Genomic DNA, 9350 nt, shown 5'->3' with positions numbered 1-9350 from the left:
CCCCACCATTAAAAATAAGTACAAGTACTCGTGAAAAGTTACTCCGGATAGAAAAAACCATACATAAAAATAAAATATTACAATAATAATAAAATACAACATACGAAAATTTTTTTTTTTATCACTTGGCTTTTTAAAATTTGGGTAGCCACGTTTTGTCGCTATGTTAGTTGGTTTAGTAAGAGCGTTAGGGTGACTTATTTAATAATATTATCTACTTTATTAAAAAGGAAACACGTTTATTCATTAAATGTAGGTTTACACGAGCTTAGTAACTAATGCTTATGTAGTATTTGTTACTTGCACTTATACTTTGCATGTAAAAATGCCGAATTAGTGCTGAGTCGTGACCGACCGAAATAAGATTTTAAATCGCAATCGAAAATTATTTAAAAAAGTTTAAAGTTTAAATAAGTTTAAAGTTTAAATAAGTTTAAACTTTAAAGCGCACAAATCAGGCGTTTTAAGTGTTAAACCTTACGAGTAAATTAAAATAAGTCTTAAATAAAACACACAATGAATAAAATTCATTAATTTAATGCGTGACATATGTATTGTTTATTGTTTGTGAACCATAATAAATAAAACAAATAAGTACTTTTTTTTTACATTACATTTTTTAAACATTTTTTTTTTTTTTGCACCACAACAGGCCAGGTGGCCTAATTACAGTGGTGAATTCCATCACAGAGCACCCAGGCTTGAGAAAAATCAAATTTTAATTTTTGTGTTCTCATCGGGAATCGAACCCGGAACCTTCCGTGCGTGAATCAAGTGTCTTGACCACTACACCACGGAGGACTTATTTGAATGGACAACAAAAATCCTGTATCTCTAATTGTCCTAATTTTCCAACCGAGTACAGCCGAACGTAATCCGTCAAATCCGACCGCAGGTTTCGACTGAGTCGAAATTTCAGACAATTTGGGTCCGAAACCGAAACCGCGGTCGAAACTCGTTTTACTGGCCGAAAATGAAACCAAAACTTCGGTCGGTATCAATGAAAGTGTCAACAAGCTGACATGCTGACTACCCCAGCACAATTTACCAAACACTTGTCGCTTGCTGACGATGTGAACGGCACGTGTTTATTGACAATTATTAGAAACAGCAAGTGTATTTACGTGGTATTTACGTTTATTTTGTGACTATGCCGTAATTTTATTATGAAAAGTGGAATTCCGAAACAGCTATAAAATTCATCTAGGAATTTGAATCCTATAAATGTTTATGGAACCTAAAATCATCCATGTATCAAAATAAGCCTACAAGGTAAGGTATCATTGTTGATGAAATAATATTTCAATAGTGTTTGAGCACACTGCGCAAAATAAGGCGGCGGCGGTGGTGGTATTCTATTGCGAACGAATGTCGGGTCACTAATTACTGTTGCTAGCTCTATTACTGTACGCACACAAACATTATTCTCTACCTTCCATAACTCCTTCCACAAATTCAATAGTTACTGGATACTCCACCCTGATGCCGCAAAAACAATCAGAAATTAATACAACTTTCGGTCAAAGAGGATTGGCCTACTACTCGGTTAAAGTGTACAATCTACTTCCATTATCCATAAGGACAATTCATAAGTACTCACAATATAAAATTGCTATTAAGAAATGGATAGTGGAGATGGGTTGCGCTCGGATTGATACGTGGATCAAGTCAAATAGGTAAAAATTTGTGTTCTATTTATGAAATTTGGTCTACATGTCAATATAAATAAGTGTTTGTTTTTTATGATTATTTTAGTTTATATTGCTCATTATGTTAATTGAATTAATTAATTACGTATTTATTGTTATTACTATGTTAACTTTGTTAAATAACTAATCTAAGGCATGTTTTACTTATTGTAAAATGTTTCCCTCGACACGGGACACAACAGTATTCTGTATAAAAAAAGAATACAAACATTGTAAAAGTATAAAATAAATAAAAGTAAATAATACCTTTCGGCTTATACCGAAATGTAAACGATTACTCGTACTTCTCACGGTGCCTTATTTTAGTAATTCAACAAAGATATGTGGGATTTTTTGTATTTATAAATAAAGTGGTCTACATGTTTCATGTAATAAAAAATGTGAACAAAAAAGTCGTAATAAAATAAATAAAACAATTTTGTTTTTCGCCACTTATTTTTAATTTTTTCTACCGAAAAAAAAATATTAAAAAAATAATAAATTGCTCTTTCAAATATATTGTATAATTTCTGAGTGATACTTTAATTGAGTATCGTAATTTAAACCAACAAAAGTATTATTGTTGTGCTTTATTTAAATAACCGTTATTTCATATTCATTTTGCAAGTGAACGTTTTATTGTGAATTCGATAAATTAAATTCAAATAAGAAACGCAACAATTTAATTTACACCCACATAAGGTATCGGGCCAAACATTTACATCAAAGTGATTTCTGCTAAGGGGGCAGCGTTGAAAACATTAGCAGAAGAAATAACTTTTCTTTTATGAACATACCGTAATACCTTTTTCCTATGAGCCCTTAACAAAGTGTATACGACAGCAAGACGGTGTTCAAGACGCAAATAAAATCACTTCAACACTGAATCAACTAGCTAAATGGCGAACCACCCTATTTTACTACAGGGCCAGACTATGCATTAAAAAAAGATAAATTTATGTATTTATATTTAAAAAACATGAAAATACCTTTATTTCATATTACATAAAGTGTCGATTGCATAGACAAAGTGAAAATGAAAACATCTTTAAGTTACTTAAATTGATAAATATATATTTTTTTTAAAATGAACAATCTATATTTTTTCGTGCAACCCATTTTTTTTTTCTTCAAAACTCTTACCCATTAATACTAAATGCACTCTCGTGCAATTATTACTACTACACGTTTTAGAATACGCTGATGTTTCCATGACTGATTTAAGCTGCGAGCAACTCGATAAACTTGAACGACTTCAGAATACATGTATAAGGTACATTTTTGGTCTAATTTTTGGAAGTATAGCCACATTTTTGATTATCGTAGGCAAACGAAACGGGAAAAAAATAGACAGCGGAGAGACTATCACTCCCTCTCACTTCTGTTCAATGAACTTCATAGTCCTAACGCTCCTTTATACCTCCGTAAAAAATTTCAACGCTTATTTATTTATTGTACATTATTTGAGACATAAGTCCCAACTCCATGGGACTAAAAGTCCTGTGTTGAGATGGGACTAGCAATTAGTTAACACAGACACAAGTATATCACCATAAATATAGGATGAGAAACATGAAAAAAAATATTTTTTTTAAATTAAAAAACCTTACACATATATATATATATACATATATATGGCACATCAATATGGTGAACAATAAACTCAAACATACCAGTTCATAGTTTATCTATTCGTTCTAATTCTTAAAGCACTCTCTTAATACCCATCTACAATATCTCATTCTTCTCTAACTCATATAGTGCCCATGCGGCTCGACTGTGGAATCATCTACCATGCACTATCAAAGATGTTACTACAGTATCTCTGTTTAAATTGCGTCTGAAGAAACATTTCCTTTCTCTTCCTTAATCTCTACTCCTTTCTTGTTTCTTCTTTTTTACCCTTTCCCATTGAGTTATGATTTAAGGTAATTTATATACAAATTCAGTAATTTATATTTTTGTGTATCTTTCGCTAATTTTTTTTCATTTTCTGTTAAATATGTTTTGTAACTTGAATTATAAAAATTAAACCATTTAGAGTCAATACACTGTTATGTTTACACAATATAGTTTTATTATTTTTAATTGGGCCTAAATAGGACATTTATCATACGAATTATGTTATTTAAACGTAAAACAAGGTATATTTATCAACGAGGTACCTTTGACAATCGTCACTTTTGTCAAAAAAGCATTGTTTGACGTAATATTTTTTTTGATTTAATAGAGATTTGCCAAAAAGTTTTTGTTGAATAACTCTTTAAAAAAAACCTTAACCACGTTTACCTGCAATTACATGGAACAAATGCGTTGCACTTTTTTGTTCTAGTTTTTGGATTTTTCAAACTATGACTTTTTAATGAAAACATTTGGTATGGAAAGTTCAGTCAAAGAAAGTCAAGTCCAGAAGACGGAAATCGAGTGAATTATTTTTTCTCTTTAAGATTATAAATGGCATGTTGGACTTCCTGACTGACTCTCCTGACTTGATAAATATGATTCAATTCCGAATACCTGTTAGGACTACTAGACACAATGTGCTATTTAATAAATAAATTACTGCAAATAAATATACATTTAATTCACCTATTCAAAGATTGCCCACTCTAGGGAATCAAATCAGTTGTGTCGACATTTTTCACACTAGCCGAATTAAGTTAAAACTTGCTATTAAAGAAGTGGTTTAGGGTTGTGGCTTCCGTTAAAATATAAATGTTAATTTGTACAAAGAAAAAATGAAATTCATAAATAAATACACGCTAAATATACGAGTATATAAACATGCCATTTTTTAAATTTTTTTTTTACACTTAATTTAAAAAAAATGTTAATTACTTTATTTGAAATTTTTGTTCCATTTTGTTTTTTAAATTGTGTAGACCCCCGAGCTCTTAGCATAAGAAAGTTTGTATTATATCTAGGACATTAAATATACATTGCATTTATACCAAAAAATAAAGAATTTATGATTTTTACCATTTCTAATTTACTGCGTTATCTCTTTTACCTAAGTGTCTAAAGTATATTGTATCGTGAAGTATTATAATATAGCACAATGGATAAAGCAGCTGTGTAATAAGTAAAACTATATTGTATTTGAATTATTTCATAATTTTTTAATAGAACACTGTTATGTTTAATGGATTTTTGTTTATTTTTTATAAATGGCATTTGTGCCGTGTACACTAATAAAATAAATAAACAACAAACGTGTAACGTTTTGTTTTTTTTTGTTAAACTAGTTTATGATGGCAAGAACATTTTTTTTATTTTTTTTTATTAAACTGAAAACATATTATACATAATTATATACAATATTCTCAAGGAGTTTTAAAAAAAAACTCATTTAGGGACATACAGATAACAAATTTATTTAAAGACGTTTTTATATTTTAAACTATAATATTATTTACAAAAGCAGAAAAATTAAAATTATGATATACTACAAATTAAAAAGGGTATGAAAAATACTTAAAAATAACAAAATAAACATAATATTAGGCATGGAAATAAATTTAAAATGATGTATACATTATGCAATCTGGGAAAGAAAATTTAAAAAATATAAAAAGTTTAAAAATTACACGTATGTACAAACTGAACTAGTACAAAATATTTTTTTTTAATTAACAAAATATGCGCACACCCAATACAGGTTAAAAAAATTATCAAAAACGTATTAAAATTACGTATACAAGCTAAAAAAGTATAAAAAAACACAAATAATATTTCAATAGTATTAAAAATTACATATACAAGCAAAAACGGTAATATATTAAAAGTTATATGTTCAAGATGCGCATTCTCTGGATAAACTAACATTATTTATTCAAAGTACTTCTGGAAAAAATAATTCTTTCAATTCGCACGTCCTGTTTCTATATTTTGAAATTGGTACTTATATTATTTTTTGATATTTATATTAGATCTGTGAAGTCTACGAAGTTTGGTACTAGATCTTTACAATACATAGGTTTCAAGGAATTTAATAAATTGCCACATTGTTTATGTTTATGTGTCTATTTGAAATTGTATTGTTAACAAAGAACCAATACACATAAAATCGAACTTGAAACCCTTGTCTTAGTTATAAACCACGGGGCCGCCCCGAGGTTTATATTAATAAACACGGTTTGAGTGTATTTAAAAAATACTCGTACGAACATTTAAAAAGTTTATCTCTCAAAATCCCACAACGTTTACTACCGAAAGAAAATAACCAATGAACCCTAAAATAAAAACGTACATAGTTGCTCTAAATTATAATTTATGGAAAATGCCAAAAACTTAAATGTCTGCCGGTGGGCCATTCTTATGTCGAATTTATATTTATTTATTTTTTTTTTTTTTTAAATTTTTTTGCACCACAACAGGCCAGGAGGCCTAATTACAGTGGTGAATTACATCACAGAGCATCCAGGCTTGAGAAAAATCACAGTTTTTTTTAATTTTTTGTGTTCTCACCGGGAATCGAACCCGGAACCTTCCGTGCGTGAGTCAAGCGTCTTGACCACTACACCACGGAGGCCACTGGTTCATAAAATATTCCCATTAATATGTAGCTTTTAAGTCTAATTCCGCGCCTGTCCTTTAGCCCTAGTAGGCTTCTTTAATCGGCCATTTACAATGCGTAAAACACACCCCCCATCCTCCCCCTACTGTTCAGTATCCCCCCACCACCCTCACGGTGTAACCTGTAAGCTTCTCTCCCTAGAATCCAGTAACAAAAAAAAACACTGAAAATAATGATAATATACAACCCAATATTTATACGCTGCCTATCATAACAGGCAGGGTTAGCTAATCCGCAGGAACGAAAAAATAATCAAATTGATCAGATTGGTTTTAAATTCAGAAATTTTACTGATAGGTTTGGTTTGCGTCCGGGCAGATGAAGAATTTCAATTTGTGAATTAGGACCAGAATCCTGGACGAGTGATTGTAACTTGATGAAGACTTGGAAAAAAGGTGAATGGATAAAAGCTTTCCTGAGTAATCCGCAGTTCATGCCAGGTCTAGAGCCGCACCTTCGAGACGTTCATTAAAGAAGGCAGCTACGTCCGTTTTCAGATTAAAATGTTGATAGTAAAATCAAACCATCTTATGTCCAATATTCTTCTCGAGCACATACCTACTCACAAAATTCAAAAGATTCTTACTGCGGTCTAAAATTAATTAATTTTACTAAACCAGATTGATTTAATAAGTATTGTAGCCTCCTGAAGAAAAAAAAAATAATTACAAAATATTTTTCAAAATAACTTATTAAAAACAATATTCAATTGATTCACAATGATAAAAATTCTAAGTACATAGATACCGAATGACTGAAATAATAAATATAGCCCATAAATGTACTTGAAATTTATTGTAATAAAAAGAAAAAACATTTTTGTGAAGGGAACATGGAAGTATAGGCATTTACAGGGATTATGATCTGTTGTTGGCCGGTTTAAGTGACCACTTTACGCACTGCATAACATTCACCATTCTGCCTATGTTTAAATTTCCATATTTCTTTCCTTTGTTGATTTTAGTGAAGTTAAATAGCTGAAACCTTTGTTGTTGTGAAGAGATTCATCTGACTGAATAATTTCATATACTAGGCAACGCCTGAAAACAATCTACCATTCGATGACATTTGTGAAATAAACGAATTAAAACTTGGCAAAATGTGGTTGAGATTCACTTGACTGAATTATTTCACCTACTAGTCAACGCCCGTATTTTTCCCAAGGGAGGAAAATCCAGCCCTGTCTAAAAGCATTTAGGTATACTGAAAATTTTAATTTATAAATGTACCTAGTATCCGAATATTAAAAAAAAATGCATTTAACTGTAGTCTCGCCTGTTTCCACACATTCTCCGTTAAATTGATTCTAAAATCTACGTTAAGTTAAAAGCCCTTTGGAAAATTTTACTTTGACACTGGTCAAATTTTCACGAACGCACCTACTAATATGTACAAAATTAACCCTGTGAAATTCGACGTCACAACGTGTAAAAATGAAAAACGTCCCTTTGAGATTTTCCATTCAGAAAAATGCCACCCTTCATGTGCACAAAGCCATTTAACGAAAAGTGACACTCGCTTGGCCCGCCGGCCGCTTGATAACCCCTGCTACGCAAGAAAGAAAGCAAGAGAAAAATCACCCCAATTTCCTTTTAGCCTATAGAATTGAGCCTTCTTTCTCGCTCTGCCTCTACCGCCGCGTATCTTGCTTCCCTCTCGCGCTGATGATGGAATTGTTATCAAAACCATCTTTAATTTCAAAGTAACCTAAACACAACATATCTAGCCGACATATAGGTAGGCTTGTTACGTTAGACGGTGTCTACGGGAAGGAGAGGGTGTCTCAGGTCCCACGTCCTGCCTCCTCGGGGCCACCCGGCCGACTGTCAGAAAATCACTTTTAGGGTTAAATGGTTTCATTGTGTGAAGGCGTTTCGGAGACATTCTGATTGCTAACATTGAATGGAATCGTTAAAAATAACTACAGCTTTAGATAGGTGGGCCGCATAAAAAATTATTCGTTTTCAAGTGGCACTGTATTAAATTATCAAAATAACAAAACAATATTTTTTACGCACCTTCGTTCAATGTCAAGGTTGACTCAAAACGTAGTATATAATCTCGAGATAAGATCTGTACTTTTTTGGTGCAAGTCTTTCATTCTAGATAACAATCACTATATACCAGATCTTGTCTTGAGGTAGTAATTATTAATTATTTTTTTATCCTAGCTTTGATTTTTTTTAGCTGTATTTTATTTCAATTGTACCTGAATATATTATAAATAAATTTATTGACCATTGTTAAATGGACTAAATAAGTCTGTAAATAAATAAGTAAATAAATAATTAAATTACTTTTGCTTGGTTTACAACCTTCACTGTACTAATGTCGTGCAGAGCTTAAACTGCCGCAACTCGCCTTTTTGTCGTTTTGAGTTATTTATTGATTCGTTTTCAGCATTTAATTAGCTACAAGTGTATCAAATTTTTTTTCGGCAACAATAACTGAAAAGTTGTAAATTAAATACCCACACAAACAGCAATATTAAGTTAAATTTTATTAGATTGATTATTAGTTATTTAATTAAATTAAATTATTAAATTTATTAAATATTATTAAATTAAATATTATTAGATTATTATTATTAGTTAAATATTATTAGTTAAATATTATTAGTTAAATATTAAATATTATTATTAAGTTAAATATTTAGTCAAACTAAAACTTAATATTGCTATAGGTGGGTATTTAATTTGCAACATTTCAGTTATTGTTGCCGAAAAAAAATTGGATACACTTATGGCTAATTAAATGTTTATAAAAATTAGCCCATAAATGATTAAAAGACAAACTAGTGTATATAAATATGACCACTTACCGGCTTTTTTAGTCTACCGGTTTTGAGACGCACTCGTCTCTTACCACTCACTACACGGGTTTCGAAGTAAAAAAAAAGTCGGTTAGTGGTTATATACTAATATTTACCAACAGTAGTGAAAATGTTTGACCACAAAGTTACTGCTTTAAACATAAATAATGATTAAAATATTTAAAAAATATTTTTAGCTTGATTATGTTAAATATTTCTAAAAATAAACGCCCTGGGTTAAAAAAAAAACATTATAATTTGATGAATTAGCAAT

Source organism: Micrasema longulum, unplaced genomic scaffold, assembly GCF_059751315.1.
Source record: "Micrasema longulum isolate JH-2025_06_02 unplaced genomic scaffold, ASM5975131v1 h1tg002093l, whole genome shotgun sequence".
In the NCBI taxonomy this organism is placed as follows: domain Eukaryota; kingdom Metazoa; phylum Arthropoda; class Insecta; order Trichoptera; family Brachycentridae; genus Micrasema; species Micrasema longulum.
This window is presented reverse-complemented; position numbering follows the sequence as displayed.